The sequence below is a fragment of the Hordeum vulgare genome, chromosome 3H (genome assembly GCF_904849725.1).
Source record: "Hordeum vulgare subsp. vulgare chromosome 3H, MorexV3_pseudomolecules_assembly, whole genome shotgun sequence".
Taxonomy (NCBI): domain Eukaryota; kingdom Viridiplantae; phylum Streptophyta; class Magnoliopsida; order Poales; family Poaceae; genus Hordeum; species Hordeum vulgare.
The window spans coordinates 544538435-544560802 of record NC_058520.1 but is presented as its reverse complement, the minus strand read 5'-3'; positions in this window follow the sequence as shown (position 1 = coordinate 544560802).

Sequence of the window (22368 nt, the reverse complement as noted above, 5' to 3'; positions counted from 1 at the left end):
GCAAATCCTATACCAAGCATCCTTTAAGTTTTCTTCATCATTTTTTTTGAAATTGAGAACTTCGCTCTTGGGAGTATCGTTCGAAATGGTAGGTCTAGCAATGAGGACACGTAGACTATCCCACACAAGCAGGCAGAAAGCAAGCGAAAGAAAAGGGCGAACGAAAAAGGCAAATATTTTTGTAAATTTTTGTTTTTCAGAAGTGGGGGAGAGGAAAACGAGAGGCAAAAAAAAGTAAATGCAAGAGATGAGTTTGCGACGGTTACTTGGATAAGCTTCACTTGATGCTCCCCGGCAACGGCGCCAGAAATTCTTCTTGCTACCTCTTGAGCTTGCGTTGGTTTTTTCCCTTGAAGAGGAAACGATGATGCAACACAGTAGCAGTAAGTATTTTCCTCAGTTTGAGAACCATGGTATCAATCCAGTAGGAGTATCAAGCCAAGTCTCCACCGTACCTACGCAAAAACTGCAAACTTGCACCCAACGCTACAAAGGGGTTGTCAATCCCTTATCGATTGATTGCAAGGTGAGATCTAAAGGCGGAAAGTGCAACAAAATAAAAGTTCAGGGCTGAAAGTATGATGTGAAGTAGACCCCCGGGGCAATAGTGTTCACTAGAGGCTTCTCTCAAGATAGCAAATATTACGGTGGGTGAACGAATTATTGTCGAGCAATTGATAGAACCGCGCAAAGTCATGACGATATCTAAGGCAATGATCATACATATAGGCATCACGTCCGAGACAAGTAGACCGATACTTTCTACATCTACTACTATAACTCCACACATCAACCGCTATCCAGCATGCATCTAGTGTATTGAGTTCATGACAAACAGAGTAACGCCTTAAGCAAGATGACATGATGTAGAGGGATAAATTCATGCAATAGATATAAACCCCATCTTTTTACCCTTGATGGCAACAACATGATACGTGCCTCGCTACCCCTTCTGTCACTGGGTGAGGTCACCGCACGGTTTGAACCCAAAACCAAGCACTTCTCCCATTGCAAGAATCATAGATCAAGTTGGCCAAACAAAACCCACAACTCGAAGAAAATTTCAAGGATATGAAATCATGCATATAAGAGATCATAAGAAACTCAAAATAAGATTCATAGATAATCTGATCATAAATCCCCAATTCATCGGATCTCGACAAAAACACCGCAAAAGAAGATTACATCGGATAGATCTCCATGAAGATCATGGAGAACTTTGTATTGAAGATCCAAGAGAGAGAAGAAGCCATCTAGCTACTAGCTATGGACACAAAGGTCTATGGTGAACTACTCACGCGTCATCGGAGAGGCAATAGTGTTGATGAAGAAGCCCTCCATGTCTGAATCCCCCCTCCGGCAAGGCACCAGAACGTGCCCCAGATGGGATCTTGCGGAGACAGAAGCTTGCGGCAGCGGAAAAGTATTTTCGTGGCTCTCTCCCGTAGTTTTGGATTTTTCGGGGATTTATAGGCGGAAGAAGTAGGGCAGAGGAGCCATAGGGGGCCCACAAGCCTGCTTGGTGCGGGCCCCTACAGGCCGCAACTAGGGGGCTTGTGGCCTCCCCTCGCACCCTCTGCCTTGGTTCTCAAGCTCCCTGCGTATCTTCTGCTCTAGAAAAAAACTTTTCGGAGGTCTTATTCCGTTTGGACTTTGATTAATATTCTCCTCTGAAAAGGGCCAAAAACACGAAAAAAACAGGAACTGGCACTTGGCACTGAGTTAATAGGTTAGTCCCAAAAAAGATATAAAAGGCATACAAAACATCCAAAGTTTGACAAGATAATAGCATGGAACCATAAAAAATTATAGATACGTTGGAGATGTATCAAGGAGTCAAATACCGATGAACAATCCCCTAAAAGAGTTTTGCAAATGGAGCTTTGAGCAAGGAGATCGAAAATGGCAGCAAGATGAGCTAAAAATGGATTTGAGCAATGGTGGGATTTTTTATGGAGGAAGACGAAGTGGCTGGGTGCTGGAATAAGTGAAGGGGCCCCACGTGGGACCCACAAGCGAGGGGGGCGTGCCTTGTAGGCTTGTGGCCCACTGGTGTAGTCCCCTGATGTATTCTTAGTGCCAAAAATTCTTAAATATTCTAGAAAAATCATACTAAATTTTCAGGACGTTCTGAGAACTTTTATTTTCAGGTCATGTTTATATTGCACGGATAAAATGGAAAACAGAGAAATAATAGCATTTTTACTAAACTGAGACTAAGGAATCGAAAATAAAGGTTGGGCACAGAAGGTTGTGCGTTCTAAATACACCCATCTCATGCCCGTCAAAAAGAATCCATCAATAAGGTTGATCAAGTCTTATTGACAAACTTTTTTCGAATGACATGGAACCGGAGAACTTTCGAATAACACTAGGTTACCTCAATGGGGATATGCATGTCCCCAACAATAAGTATATTATATTTCTTCTTGACTGTAGGAAGAGGGAATTCAAAGTCTCCAATAGTGAACGTTGGTATTTTTTCAATGGAGTTGATACTATGGACTTGAGATTGTTTCTTCGGGAAGTGTACCGTATGTTCATTACCATTAACATGAAAAGTGACATTGCCTTTGTTGCAATGAATAACATCCCCTGCAGTATTCAGAAAAGGTCTACCAAGGATGATCGATAAATTGTCGTCCTCGGGAATATCAAGAATAACAAAGTCTGTTAGGACAGTGACGTTTGCAACCACAACATGCACATCCTCACAAATACCGCTAGGTAAAGCAGTTGATTTATCAACCATTTGAAGAGAGATTTCAGTAGGTGTCAACTTATTGAAGTCAAGTTTACGATATAAAGAGAACGACATAACACTAACACCAGCTCCAAGGTCACATAAAGCAGTTTTAACATAATTTACTTTAGTACAACATGGCATAGTGGGTACTCCAGGATCTCCTAATTTCTTTAGTATTCCACCCTTAAAAGTATAATTAGAAAGCATGGTGGAAATCTCAGCTTCAGGATCTTTCTTTTATTTGTAACACTATCTTTCATGTACTTAGCATAATGAGACATTTTCAGAATATCAGTGAAGAGCATACATAAAAAAGACAGGTTTCTGAACCCGTGGTTTTCTTTCTGTACCATGGTTCCTAGCAACAAAATCTCTTTTTATCATATCTCTTATTCTTAAATTGTGGGTTATCAAGATCAACAACAGGTACAATCTCCACATCATTGTCATTACTAGGTTGAGTATCGTCATGAACATCATCATTAATATTATCACTAGGTTCATGTTCATTACCAGATTGTGTCTCAGCATCATAAATAGAGATATCATTTGGGTTTTCAAGTGACTCTATAACAGGTTCACTAGCAGCATGCAAAGTCCTATCATCATTCTTTTTATTTTTATTAGAAGTACCACGTACATTAATATTATCTCAGTGAGAATCTTGCTCAATTCTTTTAGGATGGCCCTCAACATTCTACCACCTCTAGTCAGAACTCTAACAGAATGATCATTGTTCTTGCTAATCATGTCATTTAGAAAACCATTTTGTGCCTTAAGTACATGTTCTACTTGAGTAGTTACCATGGAAGCATGTTTACTAATAAGCCTAAGATCATTGACAGTTCTACTCATATAATCACCCAAGCGATCCAGCATGTAAGCATTATGCTTCAATTGTCTACTAACATAAGTATTGAAATTTTCTTCTTTAACAACAAAGTTATCAAATTCATCCAAGCATTGTCTAGCGGACTTATCATAAGGAATGTCACCTTCATCAAATCTACGAAAAGAATTTACCTCTACTACCTGTGTCGGGTTATCAAGACCATGTATTTCTTTAATAGGTGGTATATTCTTAACATCTTTAGCTTTAATACCTTTTTCTTTCAAATATTTCTTTGCCTCTTGCATATCTTCAGGAGTGAGGAATAGAATACGTCTTTTCTTTGGAGTTGGTTTTGGAGGTGGTTCGGGAATAGTCCAATCATTATCATTGCTCAATATATTATTCAATAGTAGTTCACCTTGTTCAACAGTTCGTTCCCTGAAAACACAACCAACACAACTATCTAGGTGCTCCCTGGAAGCACCGGGTTAGTACATTATAAAAGATATCAAGTATTTCATTTTTCTTGAGAGGGTGATCAGGCAAAGCATTAAGTAACCGGAGAAGCCGCCCCCAAGCTTGTGGGAGACTCTCTTCTTCAATTTGCACAAAATTAAATATTTCCTGCAAGGAAGCTTGCTTCTTATGGGCTGGAAAATATTTTTCAAAGAAGTAGTAAATCATATCCTAGGGACTACACACACAACCAGGAACAAGAGAATTAAACCATATCTTAGCATCACCCTTTAATGAGAACGAAAACAACTTAAGAATATAGTAATACCGAATTTTTTCCTCATGAGTAAATAGGGTGGCTATATCATTCAGTTTAGTAAGGTGTGGCACAATAGTTTCAGATTCATAACCATGAAAAGGATCAGATTCTACCAAAGTAATTAACTCAGGATCGACCAAGAATTCATAATCTTTATCAGTAACACAGATAGGTGAAGTAACAAACTTGGGATCATATTGCATTCTAGCATTCAAAGATTTTTCCTTCCATTTGCATAGCAATTTCTTAAGATCGTATCTATCTTTACAAGCAAGAAAGTCCCTATCTACTTCTCCTTCCATAACATAACCATCAGGTATATTAGGAAATTCATATCTAGGAGAGCTAGGTCTAGCAGGTGAATCATAGTGTTCAGTTTCATCAGTTTTAGCAATATCATCAGTTTCAACATTCACTCTAGCAATTTGTTCATCAAGAAATTCATCAAGTGGTACAATAGTATCAAGCAAAGTATGATCATAAGCATCATGCATAGCATAAGTCGCATCATCAATTACTTGTGACTTATCAGATTCAGTAGGAGGTGGCGGTGTCACAAATTTACTCATAACACATGGTGAATCAAGTGCAGAGCTAGATGGCAGTTCCGTACCTGCCCTCGTAGTTGAGGGGTAAACCTTGGTCTCGGATCTTTCAGATTCTTCATTGTGATCAACAGATATAAATTCCAAGTGACTTAAAGAATAAATCTATGCTCCCCGGCAACGACGCAAGAAAAAGGTCTTGATAACCCACAAGTATACACCTCCTACGGTGGTTGCCAAAGCTCCGAGTGAACCCGAAATAGGCCATGGACTTGGATCTACCAAATGATAAGAATGCCTCTGAGATTCAATCGGAGATCACAATAGTTTTCGAGGGTAGAGTATTCAACCCAAATTTATTAATTCGACACAAGGGGAGCCAAAGAATATTCTCGAGTATTAGCAGCTGAGTTGTCAATTCAACCAAACTTCAAAGACTTAATATATGCAACAAAGTATTTAGTAGAAAAGTAGTATGGAAGTAACGGTAACGGTGGCAAACGTGAGAGTAGCAGTTTTGTAGTGATTGTAACAATAGAAACGAAAAAGTAACTTAGCAAAGACCAATATGTGGAAAGCTCATAGGTAATGGATCAGTGATAGATAATTATGTCAGATGGCATTCATCATGCAACAGTCATAACATAGGGTGATACAGAACTAGCTCCAATTCCTCAATGTAATGTAGGCATGTATTCCATATATAGTCATACGTGATTATCGAAAAGAACTGGCATGACATCTTGTCCTACCTTCCCGTGGCAGCGAGGTCCTAATGAAAACTAAGGGATATTAAGGCCTCCTTTTAATAGAGAACCGGACCAAAACATTAGCACTTAATAAATACATGAACTCCTCAAACTACGGTAATCACCGGAAAGAATCCCAGTTATTGTCACCCTGGGGGATGCGGATCATAACTCGTAATAGGTGTCTATAACTTGCAAGATAGGATCAAGAACACATATATATATTCATGAAAACATATTAGGTTCAGATATGAAATCATGGCACTTGGGCCCTAGTGACAAGCATTAAGCATAGCAAAGTCAGTCATAGCAACATCAATCTGAGAACATAATGGATACTAGGGATCAAACCCTAACAAAACTATCTCGATTACATGATAGATCTCATCCTACCCATCACCGTTCAGCAAACCTACGATGGAATTACCCACGAGCGATGGAGAGAATCATGAAATTGGTGATGTAGGATGGTTGGTGATGACGACGGCGTCGATTTCCCCTCTCCGGAGCCCAAATCACACTCCAGATCTGCCCTCCCGAGGAAGAACAAGAGGTGGCGGCGGCTCCGTATCGTCAAACATGATAAACTCTTCTCTCTGATTTTTCTCCCCGGATAGGAATATATAGAAGTGGAAACAAGGTCGGTGGAGCTTCAGGGACCCCACAAGACAGGGCGCGCGACTTAGGGGGGAGGGCGCCCTGCAAGCTTGTGGCCAGGAGGTGGCCCCTCGCTGGTAGATTGTTTCACCAGTACTTTTTATTAGTTCTAGAAACGTTCTCCGTAAATTTTTAGGTCAACCCGAGAACTTTTATTTCTGCACAAAAATAACACCAAGGCAATTCTGCTGAAAACAGCATCAGTCCGGGTTAGTTCCATTCAAATCATGCAAATTAGAGTCCAAAACAAGGGAAAAAGAGTTTGGAAAAGTAGATACGCTGGACACGTATCAGTGATGTGTGGCGTTGATCCTCTACGGAGGAGACTTTAACTATACGTTGATGAATCCAGCAGCTCCAAGGGATTGATTCAATGACTCTAGGACCGACTGATTTTCATAGCAAATCATCCGGATGATTCATAGAAGTGGCAAAAAAACTTGTGTAGCTTTAGCTCACAGACCAGACACGTACCAAAGTGATACATCTCTACTACTATTAAGAGACCAAACATAAACTCATGTAAAGACACACAACAAATTGTACACAGAATAATCAGAACCCTACGATTAAATCAACTTAAGCACATCATACCGTCCATATTACGTAAATGGTGAGCCATTTGGATCAACGATTCACATCAAATGTTCTGCCCCGTAGATGTCGTCGTGTGCCAATCGTCCGTGCTCCGCGTCCATAAATCTACGTGGCCCCGCCGCTCGCAACTACCTATTTTTTGGATCAATTCAACCCTCACATTGCATCTAGAACCTCCGCAACACCCTTGTACCGCCGCTCCTCCCTTCCCCTCCTCCCATGCGCTTAACCCATCCATCTCGAGGACCTCGCCTCCGGTCGCTGCCAACGCTCCTGCAAGCCGCCAATGACCTCCTCTACTGGCCAGCCATGCCCAGCGCCCCCTCCTCACTTCGCCTTCCTTGTCCTCACTAATATCTCTTCCTATCTTCATTCCCGTGTTACGGCCTACACGACTCCATGGCCATGGACCAAAGCTCCGCCGGACCTATCTTCGCAACTTCCAGCCTTCCCCCCGGCAGAATCACCAATGCGGCTCTTGCGGTCTGAGTTGTGCGCTGTCCTATTTGCCAATTTGTGTCCACTTTTACAGGAGGAGGAGGAAGAAGCTGGAGTAACCATAGAAGTGGTGAACCAGGCAGGTGACACATGATGATAAGTATGGATCATGAGATAAATGTCAACTGAAAAACGGGATTCTAAGGTTAGCCCCTTTTCTTTCCTATTGTGTGATTATCCTCTCACTCTAGATTTTTTTGTTAGGTTATATACTCTAGAACATATATGCTAGGCTACGTATTTATGATTAAAAGTTGATAAAATGATATACAAACTCTAACAACATATTGACAATAATGGGTGCTAATTAAAGGTCATGGATCATGATACATTTCATTACATATACTCACTAAGAGATAGTAGTCTCTCTTGTTCACAAGGAATTAAAATCTTAAATAAATATGATTGCTACTATATATATGTAACTTATTGTACTCAGGTGAAAAGGAATTAAATTGTGTCCCGAAGCTACTCGGGTGTTGTAATGCCCAAGATGTGATCCTATCCTTATTTTTTGCTCGAGGGTCTCGATAGGGATAGAGGTGCATCTCGTTGTTTTGCAAGAATGGATATCGTTAAAAGTACATGTACAGAAGAGATGAGTATATGGAATTGGCTTACACTCGTCACAGGCTATATCATGAACATATCAATACAATAATACATTAAGTCATCATGTAGAAGAGCAGGGTCCTACTATGAACAAAATAAACCATAAAAACGACATCCATCCTTGCTATCCCAGGCTGCCGGCCTCGAACCCATCCTATGATCGATGATAAAGAAGAAGAAGAAGCTCCAAATAGAACAATCATCATGCTAACGTCAAATTACCGCTTTTACCTGTATGTGCAACTATTGTTGTAGTAATTTGTGAGCCACATGGACTGAGAAATCTCATTCCCAAAGGTACCAATACTAGCAAAGCTTAATGGCTGAGGTAAGGTTAAGTGGCGAGGCTGCAGAAAGAACTAAGCATTTTATTTGAGTTGCTAACTTACGAGTACAAGAATAAGAAGGGGGTGATCTACGCATATAGGACGCGAAGTAATCATGATCATGAAGTTATCTTGAACACCTACTTACATCAAACATAACCCCACCATGTCCTCTCTCGGATCAGAAACTCACGAGAAGAGACGGTCACGGTTACCCACACACTTGGCAAGATTTAATTAAGTTTACTTCAAGTGTGCTATGACCGAGTGTTAAACAAAGTTTTCAAATTCCACATAACCGCGGGTATGGATTTCCAAAAGATTTAACCCTGCAGGGGTGTTCCAACTAGTACATCACAAATTATCACAAGTTGCGTCAGAAACCTCACGGAAAACAAGTGATCTTCTCGGATTCCTGATTGAAAACCTCAACCTCGAGATAGCCCAACGTATCCTAGGAATCCCTGGCACAAGTAGTTCGAGAAGGCTAGATCAAATCTGGCAAGACCGCCCGACGTGGCAACGACCCCGATAAAAGTCACATATCTCGTTCTCAGGACACGTCGGATTAGATAGTGTCCGGTGGCCAGATAGAAATCACCCAAGTTGCCCTGGGTTAGCCTCACACAGTGCTCTAGATTGGACCAACACTCATGAGGAGCACTGGCCCGGGGGGTTGATTACTTATCAACGGGTTAATTACTCCCTTTGCGGGTCATTAGTTATTAGGCAAATGTAGTACCAAAGTTGGGCCTTGCTAGAAGAGTTTTATCCGAATACGAAAATCAAAGGGTCCCCATAACAACCCCAAACATGTTAGGAGCACTCAATATGGAACATAACATCAGTACAGAAGTAACGAGGGCGGCAAAGATGGAACAAAATACCAAGCTAGAAGGCCAAGCCTTCCACCTTTTACGAAGTATATAGCTGCATTAAATGAAATAGCAATTATATGGTGACATTCAAAAGAATATCCATGTTGTCACATGGAAGCAACTCCACCTGCAACTAGCAATGCTATAAGAAGGTTGATCAAGCGGTAACACAGCCAAACAAAGTCTGGCTGGGATGTGGAGGGGTTAGTGGCTTTTCATGGCAATGTTGGGAGGCTGACATAACACATGGTAAGCAGCGAGACATAGCGATAGAAATGAGAGAACTAGCATAGCTATGATAGTTGTGGTATCTAGGGAAATGATTATTTGGCCTCAGGTTCTGGTTGGAAGAAGAACGAATCCATGAAGTAGACGAACCATGCAGTCGAACGAATCCACACACTCTGAAGCGGTTTTGGAATTCTATTGAGAAGAACATATGAAAACAAACAATCAACACACGATAAACACCACAACATATGCATGACATGGTGCACAAACACATATGATGCATGTCCGGTTTAATTATGCACGGCATGGAAAATTGCAAGAATTGAATGTTACACATTAAGCGAAGCTCAATATGCAACGAGTTGCATATTGACGAAACTCCACGTTCAAATCATTTAGTTCACTATCGTTTATTTACACGGCAAGCTTAAATTTTATTAAACATGGCACGAGGTGAAGCATAAATACACTACACTATGTAGTCATTTTAAATGAGGTCGGAAACAACATATAGCATTTCCGAAATGACCCCATATGTTAATTTCGAATTTGGTCCAGATCTGAACTGATCACATATTTTATTTGTTAAATATTGAAATAAAGTGGTCCATGTGATTCTACACGCCATTCTAATCGATTTAGATATATAGATCATCTAAAATAGAGTTACGGTCTAAAAGATATGACCATCATAGATAATATGCTATAAATGCAAAATGTGTGCAAATGACAGCCACAAGCATGTTAAATAATTGATGCAACACGATATTATGAAACTACATGAGATTCTAGGCAAGTTTAAATGATGCAGGAACAATGAATAAAAATTCTGGATAGTCCCCACATGCAAATTAGGATTTCGGTACTCTTCTGCCAATCACACAACTTTAGAGTTGTTAAACAGCAAACTAAATGCGACTAATGACCCACAAGTGTAGGGGATCTATCGTAGCCTTTTCGATAAGTAAGAGTGTTGAACCCAACGAGGAGCAGAATGTACTGACAAGTGATCTTGAGCAAGGAATAACTGCAAGTACTGAAAGGTAACTTTTTATGAGTTTTCTAGTATAAGCAACAAGGAAATAAATGCCAGGAAAGTAAATGGTGCCGAGGTGCAGCAAGTGGCCCAATCCTTTTGATCACAAAGGATAAGCCGAGGGACTAAACTTATAAAGACTAAAGCGTTCCTCAGGACACATGGGAATGATAGTCAAGTGATTTCACCATATTCCGTCTAGTACTATGTTTTGTATTGATAAGTGTTATGTGGGTGGATCTTTACTAGTGCATCGTCTAGGCTAAGACAAGTACACTCTTATGGTTAAACCCCTTGCAAGCATACGCAAATACAAGAGAGAAATTAAAGCAAAGCCTAACCATAGCAATAAACTTTAGGATCCAATACTCCCTCGTGCAAAAGCATGCGAACTGGGGTTCAGGTTTCTGTCAGTCCGGCAACCCACCATAAGCATTCTTTATACACGATGCATTCTTCTAGGTCCCTAAAAAGGCGAAGTGTTATGTAGTCGACGTTCACATAACACCACTAGAAGAATAAGACCATAACTTAAATATCAATCAACACATATTACTTCAACATCATATGACTACTATCAACTAGACTTCTCCCATGTCCTCAAGAACTAAAGGAACTACTCACAAGACATAAAAGAGATCATGATCAGAGGTGATGAAAATATGATGAACAATCTGGTCAGAACAATAATTCTCTAACAAAACTCAATAGCATTCACCACAAAAGAGTAATCAACACCGGTAGAGTAAAGGGGATGAATAGTGCAAAGTACAACTCCGAATACAATGGTGAAGTGAGATGGGATGAAGATGGAGATGGTGTTCTGTAACATCCCAAATTTTCAGATTTGGTATGTTAATAGGATCATTCTTTGTCATCTTGATTTATATGCATGTTTGAATTTTCTGAATATTCTATTCTTTATAGAACTGAGGGCAATTTATTTGAGGGGAGATAACGTGACTTCTCCCGTGTCGAATAAAAAGTTCATAATGTCCAAAATATTATTTGGAGTTACGTGATTTAGTTTTGCAAAATTCATAAACTCCAAATTATTTTTAGTTGAATTTTCAATGCTCGTTGTGTGGCCTATTGCATAAAAAGTTATTTTGAAAAAGATTGTATTAGGTGGAACTAGGGTTCCTTTAGTATATATTAGTTGGACATTTTTTTATGTTTTTTTAAATATTTTACTATACTTTTTTTCTGATGTTTATTTAACTAGAAAAAATATTTTTTTATTTTCATTTTCTAACTATTTTCTAGAAAAAAAGGAAAGGTGCCATCGGGGCCAGCCCACCAAGGCAACGAGCTGCAGCAGGCTAGCCCCAGCGAACCAGATTCTAACGCTCGTGCCCTAGGCCATCGCGAGCGCATGTGCCCCAATGCACCAACTGAGCGAGCGCTCCCGTGCCCCCATCGCATCCAGCAACCGAGCCAGCATCACCCAGGCTCCAGCGCTTGAGGGGCCTACCACCGCGGCTAGCTCACCCCCATCGCTCCAGGAATCCCCACCGACCCCACCTACAAGTGGGCCCAACCTCATTTCTCTCCTACTCCGAGCAAGGCTCATTACCGAGCACGCCCAGGACTCTCGTGAGGGACATATTCCGTGGAACACCGAGGCCCTGCTACGGTTCCCTTCCTGGCCCAATTCGATCTACCACCGCCGCCGTCGTCGGAGTTCGTCCGACAGCCACCGGAGAAGCACCACCGGAGGAGCCACGCCGGGACCAACACGTTTTTCCCTGTTGTTCGTGGTAAGGACGTGCACACGATCCGATTGAGCCAATACACGAAGTTGCAATAGTATCGAATTAAATATATTTTTGAGCTGTTTGAGCTCGGTCAGATTCTCGGTAGAATTTTGAAACATGTTTGACTTTTTACTCGTAGCTCTGAATCAGGAAATTCTTTTTCCTGTCATCTCGTATTGACAGTAGAGCATGATAGAGCTAAAAGTTTCAGGTTGTCAATATTTAAAATTTTAGTTGGATCAGATTTAGCTTGAACCTATCGGGGGCCATATCTTTCAAACCGTTCATCCAATTTAATTATTTATTTTTGCATTGTGCTCTCACTAGCATGTAGATAAAAAATACCTACTCATATGTTTCTGTTATTTGAGTTTTAATTGAATTCTTTGTTGTTGACTGATAGGTCTCCAACGTATCTATAATTTTTGATGGTTTCATGCTATTATCTTGTCAAACTTTGGATCTTTTGCATGCCTTTTATTTATTTTGTGGGACTAACTTATTAACTCAGTGCCAAGTGTTAGTTCCTGTTTTTAACATGTTTTTGACCCATTTCAGAGGAGATTTCGAAACGGAGTCCAAACGGAAGAAAATCCCCGAAAAGATTTTTTTTGGAACGGAAGAAAATCGGGGAACTTGGGAGCCAAGGCATAGAAGCCCCAGGGGCCCCACAAGCCCCCACCCTGCGGCCAGGGGGGCATCATCCAGGCTTGTGGGCCCCCTGGACGCCCTTTTCCCTAGGACTTTCGCCTATATATTCCCATAAATTCCAGAAAAAATCAGGATATCATCGTAATCACTTTTCCGCCGTCGCAAGCTTCTGTCTCCGCAAGATCCCATCTGGGGCACGTCCTGGTGCCCTGCCAGAGGGGGATTCGGAAACGGAGGGCTTCTTCCTCAACACCATGACCTCTCCGATGATGCGTTAGTAGTTCACCATAGACCTACCGGTCCATAGCTAGTAACTAGATGGCTTCTTTTCTCTCTATGATCTTCAATACAAAGTTCTCCATGATCTTCATGGAGATCTATCTGATGTAATCTTCTTTTGCTGTGTGTTTGTCGAGATCCGATGAATTGTGGATTTATGATTAGATTATCTATGAATCTTATTTGAGTTTTTTCTGATCTCTCTTATGCATGATTTCATATCCTTGTAATTCTCTTCGAGCTGTGGGTTTTGTCTGGCCAACTAGATCTATGATTCTTTCAATGGGAGAAGTTCTTGGTTTTGGGTTCATACCGTGCAGTGACCTCACCCAGTGACAGAAGGGGTAGCAAGGCACGCATCATGTTGTTCCCATCAAGGGTAAAAAGATGGGGTTTTCATCATTGGTTTGAGATTATCCCTCTACATCATGTCATCTTGCTTAAAGCGTTACGCTATTTGTCATGAACTCAATACACTAGATGCATGCTGGATAGCGGTCGATGTGTGGAGTAATAGTAGTAGATGCGGAAAGTATCGGTCTACTTGTCTCGGACGTGATGCCTATATGCTTGATTATTGCGTTAGATATCGTCATGACTTTGCGTGGTTCTATCAATTGCTCGACAGTAATTTGATCACCCACCGTGATACTTGCTATTTAGAGAGAAACCTCTAGTGAACACTATGGCCCCCAGGGTCTACTCCACACCATATTTTCAGCTTTACACTTTTTACTTCGTTGCACTTCCCTCCTTCAGATCTCACTTTGCAAACAATCTTGAAGGGATTGACAACCCCTTTGAAGCGTTGGGTGCAAGCTTGTTTGTGTTTGCGCAGGTACTCTGGACTTGACGAGACCCTCCTTCTGGATCGATACCTTGGTTCTCAAACTGAGGGAAATACTTACTGCTCCTGTGCTGCATCACCCTTTCCTCTTCAAGGGAAAAACCAACGCAAGCCCAACCTCTGTCAATGTGTCAATTTCTGGCACTGTTATCTGTGGGATAGCAGAAGAATTCCTGGCGCCGTTGCCGGGGAGGAAGATCAAGTCAAGAACTCATCCAAGTAGGTGTCGCAAACTCATCTCTTGCATTTACTTTGTTTGCCAGTTGCCTCTCGTTTTCCTCTCCACCACTTCACCAATTTGGCTTTTTCGTTTTCCTTTTTTGTTTGCCTTTTCGTTCGCCCTTTTTCTCGCTTGCTTTCTGTTCTCTTGTGTGCTATGTGCCTTCAATATGCTTGCATCTTCGCTTGTTGAATATCTAGTGATATGGATCCTCATCCACTTGCTAATGTCTTTAAGAGATCCAGTTATGTTGATCCAATTGCTAGTGAGTTGAGTGCACTTGACTATCTTTATGGAGTTTTGCTTGAGATGTGTGAATCTGAAAATTGTGAGGAAGAAATTTATGAAGTGATTCACGAGGGCTCCTTGGATGAAAAGCATGATTGCAATGGTTTCACTATAAATTCTATTAGTGACAATCATGCTAAAAATATGCAAAACCCTAAGTTTGGGGATGCTAGTTTTGCTATGTCCACTACTTGTTGCAATGATCGTGACTGGGGTAATGATTTTTCTTATGATCTTGAAAATTTGTTTAAGCCTCATGATGATTATGATATTTGCGATATTATTGAAAGTGGGTTTGGAGAAGTCATGACTTTAGTTGATGATAATCCCACTATTTTTGAAGAGCGTCAACTTTGCATGCATGTGGATCATGGAAAGAATATCCTTTGTGATAGCTATATTATTGAATTTGATTATGATAACACATGTAATTGCTATGAGAGAATAAAATATTGTGGTAGAAATTTTCATGTTACCAAATTACCTCTTGTTATGTTGAGATTGCTATTGTCTGTTTCTTCTTCCTGGCATTTGGTAACTATTGGTTGTCTTGCCAATTTGTTCTCCTATAAAATGCCTATGCATAGGAAGTATGTTAGACTTAGATGTGATTTTCACATGCTTTATGATGCTCTCGTTGTGCTTCAATTCTTGTCTTTGGTGTGAACATCATTGATTTATCAATGCCTAGCTAAGGGCGTTAAACAATAGCGCTTGTTGGGAGGCAACCCAATGAATTTATCTTTTTTCTTTCTGTTTTGTTGCGTCTACACCATCACAATTCTGTTGTGATTGTGTTTTTTGTGTTTGAGCCAAGCAAAACAATTATGACTAGTCTTGGTAATGGTTGTTTGATCCTCCTAGAAAAAGACAGAAACTTTTTGCTCCCGAGATGATTTTTCATTTTTATTCAGAAAGAGATTGTGAGTTGATTCTTTTTTATGGTTGATATGCTTTTTGCCCAGGCTGTCGTAATTTTTCAGATTTTTTTAGGTACCAGAAGTATACGATGTATACATATTGCTACAGACTGGTATGTTTTTGACAGATTCTGTTTTTGTTGAGTTGGTTGCTTGTTTTGATGAAACTATGGTTAGTATCAGGGGGTACTAGCCACAGAAAAGTGAGAATACAGTAGCCCAACACCAATATAGATGGAATCCAAGTTTTCTACGGTACCAAAACAAGTGGTAATTTGTTTTCTTGTACTAACGTTATCACGAGTTTCTGTTTAAGTTTTGTGTTGTGAAGTTTTCAAGTTTTGGGTGATGTTCTCATGGACAAAGAGATAAGGAGTGGAAAGAGCTCAAGCTTGGGGATGCCCAAGGCATCCCAAGACAAATTCAAAGACACCGAAAAGACTAAGCTTGGGGATGCCCCGGGAAGGCATCCCCTCTTTCGTCTTCAATCCATCGATAACATTACTTGGAGCTATATTTTTATTCACCACATGATATGTGTTTTGCTTGGAGCGTCTTGTATCTTAGAAGTATTTTCTTTTTGTTGGGTTACAATCATCCTTGCTGCACACATTTTTGAGAGAGAGAGAGACATGCACTCATCGAGATTTTGCTAGAATGCTCATAGTGCTTCACTTCTATCATTTTGAGCTAGACACTTTTGCTCATAGTGCTTCACTTATATCTTTTTGAGATAGACAATTTTTCTCATAGTGCTTCACTTATATCTTTTTGAGCTAGATACTTTTGCTCTTGTGCTTCACTTATATCTTTAGAGCATGGCGGTGCATGATTTGGTAGTTGGCTTATGCTATGAAAGTAGTCCCAAATGTGCTAGGTACCCAAAGAGGATGCAAAAAACGTCCATCCTCATGTGCATTGAGTAGAAAGAGAAGTATCGATTCCTCTCAATTAGTTTTGAGACATGGATTCGGTAATATTGAGAGTTATGTTAGTAGGGTGTTGTGAATCTAGAAATACTTGTGTTGAAGTTAGTGATTCCCGTAGCATGCACGTATCGTGAACCACTATGTTAGGAAGTTGGAGCATAATTGATCTATTGATTGTCATCCTTTGTGTTGAGGTCGGGATCGCGCGATGGTTCACACCTACCAACCCTTCCCCTCGGAGTATGCGTTTAGCACTTTTTTTGATTACTAATAAAAACTTTCACAACAAGTATGTGAGTTCTTCATGACTAATGTGAGCCCATGGTATAGATGCAGTTTCACCTTCCACCATTGCTAGCCTCTCTAGTGCCGCGCAATTCTTGCCGGTGCACAAACCCACCAAATTCCTTCCTCAAAACAGCCACATTACCTACCTACTATGGTATTTTCATAGCCATTCCGAGATATATTGCCATGCAACTCCCACCGTTCCGTCTCATGACTTGTGCCGTCACTCTCATATTGCCATTTCATGATCGTAAGATAGCTAGCGAGATGTTTCAACGGCATACGCCATGCTAGATCGTTGCACGTTCCGGTACATTGTCAGAGGTATTTCCTATGGAGTCATCATCATTGTGATCTTTGAGCTGTGAGTAAATAAAAGTGTGATGATCATCATTATTAGAGCATATTCCCATGTGAGGAAATAAAAAAAAGAGGCCAAAGAGCCCAAAAAAAAGAGAAAAAAAAATAAAATAAAAAAAAGAGGCCTAAGAGCCCAAATGAAAAAAAGAGAGAAAAAGAGAGAAGGGACAATTCTACTATCCTTTTCCACACTTGTGCTTCATGTTAGCACCATGTTCTTCATGATTGAGAGCTTCTTGCTTTGTCACTACCATATGCTAGTGGGAATCTTCATTATATAACTTGGCTTGTATATTCCAATGATGGGCTTCCTCAAAATTGCCCTAGGTCTTCGTGAGCAAGCAAGTTGGATGCACACCCACAAGTTTTCCTTTTGAGCTTTCACATACTTATAGCTCTAGTGCATCTCTTGTATGGCAATCCCTACTCATTCACATTGATATCTATTAATGGGCATCTCCATAGCCTATTGATACGCCGAGTCAATGTGACCATCTCCTCCTTTTTGTCTCACAACCACCATCACACTCTATTCCACCTATAGTGCTATATCCATGGCTCGCGCTCATGTATTCCGTGATAGTTATAAAAAGTTTGAGAAAGTAAGAGTGCGGAAATAATTACTTGGCCAATTCCGGGGTTGTGCATGATTTACATTAGTTGTGTGAGGATGATGGATCATAGCCAGACTATATGATTTTGTAGGGATAACTTTCTTTGGCCTTGTTATTTTGAAAGTTCATGATTACTTTGCTAGTTTGCTTGAAGTATTACTGTTTTCACGTCAATAGCAAACTATTGTTTTGAATCTTACGGATCTGAACATTCATGTCACGTGAAAGAAGTTGCAAAGGACAACTATGCTAGGTAGCATTCCACATCAAAAAATCATTTTTTATCACTTCCCTACTCAAGGACGAGCAGGAGTTAAGCTTGGGGATGCTTGATACGTCTCCAACGTATCTATAATTTTTGATGGTTTCATGCTATTATCTTGTCAAACTTTGGATGTTTTGCATGCCTTTTATTCATTTTTTGGGACTATCTTATTAACTCAGTGCCAAGTGCCAGTTCCTGTTTTTTCCATGTTTTTGACCCCTTTCACAGGAGATTTTGAAACGGAGTCCAAACGGAAGAAAATCTCCAAAAAAAAATTGGAATGGAAGAAGATCGGGGAACTTGGGAGCCAAGGAAGAGGAGCCCGAGGGGCCCCACAAGCCCCCACCCCGCGGCCAGGGGGGCCGCGCCATCCAGGCTTGCGCCCCCCTGGATGCCCTTTGCCCTAGGACTTTCGCCTATATATTCCCATAAATTCCAGAAAAAAATCAGGAGATCATCGTAATCACTTTTCCGCCGCCGCAAGCTTCTGTCTCTGCAAGATCCCATCTCGGGCACGTCCTGGTGCCCTACCAGAGGGGGGATTCGGATACGGAGGCTTCTTCATCAACACCACGAGCTCTCCAAGGATGCGTGAGTAGTTCACCATAGACCTACGGGTCCATAGCTAGTAACTAGATGGCTTCTTCTCTTTTTTGGATCTTCAATACAAAGTTCTCCATGATCTTCATGGAGATCTATCCGATGTAATCTTCTTTTGCGGTGTGTTTGTCGAGATCCGATGAATTGTGGATTTATGATCAGATTATCTATGAACCTTATTTGAGTTTCTTCTGATCTCTCTTATGCATGATTTCATATCCTTGTAATTCTCTTCGAGTTGTGGGTTTTGTCTGGCCAACTAGATCTATGATTCTTGCAATGGGAGAAGTGGTTGGTTTTGGGTTCATACCGTGCGGTGACCTCACCCAGTGACAGAAGGGGTAGCGAGGCACGCATCGTGTTGTTGCCATCAAGGGTAAAAAGATGGGGTTTTCATCATTGGTTTGAGTTTATCCCTCTACATCATGTCATCTTGCTTAAAGCGTTACTCTGTTCGTCATGAACTCAATACACTAGATGTATGCTGGATAGCGGTCGATGTGTGGAGTGATAGTAGTAGATGCAGAAAGTATCGGTCTACTTGTCTCGGACGTGATGCCTATATGCTTGATCATTGCCTTAGATATCGTCATGACTTTGCGCGGTTCTATCAATTGCTCGACAGTAATTTGTTCACCCACCATGATACTTGCTATTTCGAGAAAAGCCTCTAGTGAACACTATGGCCCTGAGGGTCTACTCCACACCATATTTTCAGCTTTACACTTTTTACTTCGTTGCACTTTCCGCCTTCAGATCTCACTTTGCAAACAATCTTGAAGGGATTGACAACCCCTTTGAAGCATTGGGTGCAAGCTTGTTTGTGTTTGTGCAGGTACTCTGGACTTAACGAGACCCTCCTTCTGGATCGATACCTTGGTTCTCAAACTGAGGGAAATACTTACTGCTCATGTGCTGCATCACCCTTTCCTCTTCAAGGGAAAAACCAACGCAAGCACAACCTCTGTCAACGTGTCAATTTCTGGCACTGTTGTGTGTGGGATAGCATTGACTTCATTTAAAGGTTATGTGAGTATGGTTTATTTATCGATGCATTCGTTAAACATATAGATAGTCTGAGTGTGAAGTGGATCAGAATTAAGCTTTAGAGTACTTCTGCACCGTTGAAGGCAAGTTTGCACTTTTGATTATGCTCATCCTACATGTTGCTATGCACTATTATGATATGTTATGTATTTGGTGTGATTCTTATGTTGCTTGTCGCCATGTGTGTGTCCTGGTTGCATTGTTTAATTGTATGCTTGGATATGCTATGGTAGACGTGGACTCGTACCGAGTGTTTTACGAAAGTGGTGAATGTTTATAGTTGTAGGCTCGGGGCTTTTGCTTGAGTGAATGCGTCTATGGCTGAGCGCTCTATTGTCCCTAGAGAATGCTCCATGACTCAGTGCACTTGAGTTGTCAGGACTTAAATCAGGTGAATGCGTTGATGGCTCGGCGCTTTGGAGTCCCCATTGAATGCGTCATCGACTGAGCACACTTGATACATCTCGAAGATCTTTTTCATCTCACCGTAGGTTTGTGAGTTCTCTATTGCGGGTTAAATAGGTTGCGGTGTGTTAGACCTTGATCAGTTCATGGAGGTAGGTGAAGTTAGCTTTATGCCGAACCAACTTGACTGTTTTGTTTGTCATACATTGCTTATATATGTAGGTTTGCAATATCATTATGTGTGAATTGCCAAAACATTCAATGTATTGACCCTTGTGGCTACAACTTATCATGTTGGAGGATATTCAGATGATCAGTGAGATACAGTAGGGTCGCGAGTCTTCACTCAACATTTTCGCGAGTGGGCTATGATGGGACTCATTGTTATTATTCTGCTACTTTTCCACTGTCATTATTTATTAAATCTAGCTAAGTGCTATGCAGATTGTTATACTTTATAAATTCTGGATCGTACGTTGTAATAAATGATGCACTTGCTATTCTGGTATTCATCTATACTGTGGGTGCTAGCGAGTCGATCCAGGGACTAGCACAGTAAAGCACAGAGACTCAAATCCTTCGAGGTTTGGTCGTTACAGATGGTATTAGAGCAATGCGTTGACTGTAGGTTGTGACCCTAGAAAATGGATCAGAAAAGCCATAGGAGTGAAGAATTTATTTTATAAACCTTGTCTACATCTTTCAATAGACAACCCTTTAGTATCTTGACCAGCTTAAGTCGGAACTAGTGCTGAGACCACCATTTATTTTTTTCTTATTGAGATATTATCGTGTTAGCGTATCCGTTTATGCCCGCTTTGTGGCATGACGATACTAGGTTGTTTGCTTGATGGTTATTTAGCTTGTTTGTTAAATTAGGATCTTGTCAGAATCATTCAACTATATATATAGATATGTTTGATTATTGTCATGTTTGTTGGTGTTATTTGATTGTGTGATTTGTTTAATTTGGAGTTTGATGCTAGCATATGGGTAGTGTTTTTCCCCGTAGGCCTAATTCTATCTAGATATCATCTATGTTTACCCACCAGATGTCGTCGAGATGTAATACTGGAGCCAGTGGTTCAGGAGACAACAACAGTGATGTGCCACCATACATGCAACAATACCTTCAAGGACATGCCTAGTTGATCCAACTACTCACTCAGAACATAGGGAACAACAACAACAACAATCCACCTCCACCACCACGAGTGGATGCACTTACTCATTTCTTGAGGTTGAATCCTCAGCGGTTTTCCAGCAGCCTTGAACCTATTCAAGCTGATGATTGGCTTTGCTCGGTTAATAGGAACTTTGAGAATCTTGGCTGCACTCATGCAGAGAGAGTGAGGTTTGCCTCACATCTGTTGGACGGTCCTGCTGCAGCTTGGTGGGACAACTACCTGGTCACCTATCGCATTGATACTATCACATGGGCGCAGTTTCAGGCAGCTTTCTGCGCCGCACATGTGTCTACTAGCACCATGATTTTGGAAAAGAAGGAGTTTCGTAGCTTGCGTCAGGGAGGTCGCTCAGTTAATGAGTATGTGGAGGAGTTCAATAACCTTGCACGTTATGCTCCTAATGATGTTAATACTGATGTAGCTAGATAGGAGAAGTTCTTGGAGGGCCTGAATGATGATTTGGGTGTTCAATTGAAAGTGGCAACTTTCAACAACTGTCAGGAGGTTATTGATAAAGCTATTGTACTTGAGGGCAAATTTCAAGAGGTGGAGGATAGGAAAAGGAAGGCAAGCGACACTGAGTTCAACTCTGTAGGTCATCAGAAGCAACGTAATTCATCAACATCTTCTAAGTACTATGATTCCGAAGTGGACATGTATAATGGCCATAACCACGATGTACATAATCATCATAGTGGCAATGGGCACAACCATAATGGACAAAGCAATGAGAACAACAACCACCCCACTTTGACGCCCACCAAGAAGGATATAAGTCACTTACTTTGTTATAGGTGTAGAAACCCGGGGCATTATTCCAACAAGTGTCCTCTGTTGAAGGACATGGATGATCACGTCGGAAGGGGACATGTGAACCACGCAATGGTGGGAAGAGCTAACAATGCACCGGTCTTCGGTAAGATTTTAATCCAGTTTTAGTATTATTACCGTTCTCTCAATATTGGTGCATCTTATTTATTCATGTCAAGGGAGTTTTGGGATATATGCAACGAGTAAGCGTGAAAACCATGGGATATGGAATATATGAATTACCAATCTTTAAACTTGCTAGCCAACTCGAATCTCGAGGACAAGATTCATTTTAAGGGGGTAGATTTGTAACATCCCAAATTTTTAGATTTGGTATGTTAACATGATCATTCTTTGTCATCTTGATTTCTTTGCATGTTTTAATTTTCTGAATATTCTTTTTTATGCAACTAAGGGCA